This window comes from Acipenser ruthenus, chromosome 21, assembly GCF_902713425.1.
Source record: "Acipenser ruthenus chromosome 21, fAciRut3.2 maternal haplotype, whole genome shotgun sequence".
NCBI classification, from domain to species: Eukaryota; Metazoa; Chordata; class Actinopteri; order Acipenseriformes; family Acipenseridae; genus Acipenser; species Acipenser ruthenus.
In genome coordinates this window covers 22,466,446-22,470,570 of record NC_081209.1, presented here as the reverse complement: position 1 = coordinate 22,470,570, position 4,125 = coordinate 22,466,446, and positions in this window count along the sequence as shown.

Genomic DNA, 4,125 nt, shown 5'->3' with positions numbered 1-4,125 from the left:
CCAGAGAAAGCAAAGGAGAGAGTTGTCTGAGGAGATCAGAAAGAAAATAATAGACAAGCATGGTAAAGGTAAAGGCTACAAGACCATCTCCAAGCAGCTTGATGTTCCTGTGACAACAGATGCAAATATTATTAAGAAGTTTAAGGTCCATGGAACTGTAGCCAACCTCCCTAGGTGCGGCCGCAAGAGAAAAATCGACCCCAGATTGAACAGACGGATAGTGCGAATGGTAGAAAAAGAACCAAGGATAACTGCCAAAGAGAAACAAGCTGAACTCCAAGGTGAAGGTACGTCAGTTTCTGATTGCACCATCCGACGCTTTTTGAGCGAAAGTGGGCTCCATGGAAGAAGACCCAGGAGGACTCCACTTTTGAAAGAAAAACATAAAAAAGCCAGACTGGAATTTGCTAAAATGCATATTGACAAGCCACAATCCTTCTGGGAGAATGTCCTTTGGACAGATGAGTCAAAACTGGAGCTTTTTGGCAAGTCACATCAGCTCTATGTTCACAGACGAAAAAATGAAGCTTTCAAAGAAAAGAACACCATACCTACAGTGAAACATGGAGGAGGCTCGGTTATGTTTTGGGGCTGCTTTGCTGCACCTGGCACAGGGTGCCTTGAATCTGTGCAGGGCACAATGAAATCTCAAGACTATCAAAGCATTCTGAAGCGAAACATACTGCCCAGTGTCAGAAATCTCTGTCTCAGTTGCAGGTCATGGGTCCTCCAACAGGATAATGACCCAAAACACACAGCTAAAAGCACCCAAGAATGGATAAGAACAAAACATTGGACTATTCTAAAGTGGCCTTCTATGAGTCCTGATCTGAATCCTATCGAACAGCTATGGAAAGAGCTGAAACTTGCAATCTGGAGAAGGCACCCATCAAACCTGAGACAGCTGGAGCAGTTTGCTCAGGAAGAGTGGGCCAAACTACCTGTTAACAGGTGCAGAAGTCTCATTGAGAGCTACAGAAAACGTTTGATTGCAGTGATTGCCTCTAAAGGTTGTGCAACAAAATATTAGGTTAGCGGTCCCATCATTTTTGTCCATGCCATTTTCATTTGTTTTATTATTTACAATATTATGTTGAATAAAAAATCAAAAGCAAAGTCTGATTTCTATTAAATATGGAATAAACAATGGTGGATGCCAATTACTTTTGTCAGTTTCAAGTTATTTCAGAGAAAATTGTGCATTCTTCGTTTTTTGTGGAGGGGTACCAACAAATTTGAGCACGTCTGTATATAGCAGGTCAGAACAGCTTGATGGCCGTCTGTGTTGAGGTGGAGGCCTGGGAAGAGACCTGTCAGGAACCTTAGAAAAAGTACTGTGTTTATACTTATATGCGTGTAAGTGTTTGAGTGACTGGCAATCAGCTTACCAGTTTACCATTAAGGACTTGCAAAGTTTAATTTAGCAAAGACAGTGAAATGGTCCTGAAGCGTGGCAAGGCATGCCCCACTTTGCCACAAATTTTATATATATATATATATATATATATATATATATATATATATATATATATATATATATATATATATATATATATATATAATTACACACACCTAATGTTTAATTTTTTAATTATGATTGTGTTATTATATACTTATTGTAACTGTTTCAGAGCTAAATTGAAGAAAAAAAGGCCTGGTTTTTCATTGTGGAAATCTGGTAACCCTATTCTTTAATAAACCTCTTAAGGTCTATAAGTAGCGAAGCCTAGAAGAGTTTGAGTTCTGGGTTTGTTTGCAATGGGCTGCAGGACTATTGGGCCCTGTAAATCTTCATACCCCATAGATATTTTTGTAACATCCTATGCTTCAGGTTCACTTACTGCACCCATGGGAAGTGATGAGGCACCATACTGCAGCAGTTCAATGTTGTCCTTTGTAGGGTTGTTCTTGAAAAACATATATAAATCCAAAGATAAGAAAATGAAAGTGTGTTTGGTTTTGAATTTCTATACAGTGTTATGTGGACCGTGGCATCTGAAACACAAGTGCTCGTTAGTTATGCTTGATAAGTGGTGATTAAGAACCAAACAGTTAAATCTCAGCACAACAGCAATCAATAATAAAGGAGACAGACAATGGAAGCCTCATTACAAGCTGTAATTTTTATTATGGGATAACAGCACATAAAGCACATCTAAAATCGATGTGTCCAATGCACTTTTAATAAAGATAATATTAAAGGTACGGTTTCTAAGTACAATATAACAACATTCATATTAGAATGAAAAGTATTTAAAAGACAACATTACATTTCTTATTTTTCTTTACAGCGGTATTTACAAAAAAATGAATCAAAATACTTATTTTTTATTTTATTTAGGAATCAGACAAAGAGGAGCAAAACTACCATTGTGAAGACACTACTCGTATATTTAAAAGAGGTGAATAGAGAGTTACATGATCCTCTGTAGTTATTTTAAGATCACTAGCGAACATTGACATACCCATATGACATTCCTGCCCTGCTAAACAGATGGGCTACAGATCTGTTTGGGTTACAAAGGAATAGAAAAATACTGGACAACACCCTCCTCTACTGACAACCCTATAGAAATGAGCAATGAACTGCATATGCAAACCAGTAGATGCATATTCAAGACATTCATAAAAAATACAAATTTTGAACTTACAAATACAATGCATTAGTATTTAGTTTTACCAGATTTGATTGAACATGTTATCAAATAAAACAGTATACCCTGCAAGTACAGCATGTGATTTGAAACCATTACCTTTGTTTTAGGCTGAGATTTACGTGAATGACATTGAATTGTCCATGTTCCTTTTGTTATACAACGTCAGCCAGAATATGCATCCAGCAACTTGTAATTATTTTGGTCTACATTAGAATATAAAATGAAAAATGTCTACATTCTGTGTTTGTAATATCCATATGTTTATCTGTTTTTTTTTTTTTTGCTGACAAATCTAAGTCCAGTTGTGGTGTTTACTTTTTATGTACGTTAAAAAAACGAATGCTGATAATTCAAAACACAGGATAAATATAATTTGCTAATATATACAAATACATACTCAATGTAAAAAAGCACGGTGAAACATTACAATCGTTACAGTCGTTAACGCTGTGCTGAAAATGACTGGTTTATGCCAACATATTCTGGCTGACATTGACTTCAAAAAGAACAGAATACATAATCATGTAAAGGTTTAGAAAAATGCCTTGAGAATTTGATTTAACAAACTGAATAAGATTTGTGCTTGCAAGTCCATTGAAACCTTAAATGGACAAGCATGCATGCACCTACAGTATTTAAAAAAAATAAAAATAAAAAATAAACACACACACACACAAATGTGAAAACCATGGCTTCTTCAGTTTAGCCACTGTTTTGCTGGCTTTATAATAGCTGTCTCCCTAACAGTATCCCATACATAAATGTTGTTTCTTTTGAGCAAAATAATAAATTGTGCCATATTACAGAAGAACTGTCACATTTTCAGCTGAATGAGACGAGGCAGTCAGATTCATTAACATTTTTGGAAATGTGACATTCAAAAATCTACCAGTGGCTTTCACCGAAGGTACTAAGAAAAAAAGTTCATTTTTGAGTTAAACCAAAGCACTTCCCAAATCTGTAACATACTTCTTGTAAATCTGTCATTTGTACACTAATTAGCTAATGATCTTAAAGTGAGAAAAAAAAGCCACATCCCAACTCTAGCACTCTGATACAGGTGCTGGCTGGGTAATATAATTCTTATAATTATCATTATTATTAATAGTACTAATATTAATAATGCATCAATGCTCAGTGAAATAAATTGGACGAATAGGGTGTCCTAGTCTAGGAATCAAGGTTTTGTTCACAAAAGTAACTTACCTAGCACCACACATCAGAATAACACAAAATAAAATGCGCACACCCTAGCTCCACCAAACTATGTCTAAAAGAGATAGTATACTAAAACAGATATTGTACAGCATATTGTTGTATTTAATAAACAGATACATATTTGCACTGAGTAGGCATTTTATAGCAGTATTTTCTCCTTACCTATACAGACAGAAGTTATAAAGTTAACTCTATACGTGTGATCAATAATAACATTAAATATTGTGACTTAAAAGCAGATAGAGAAAGA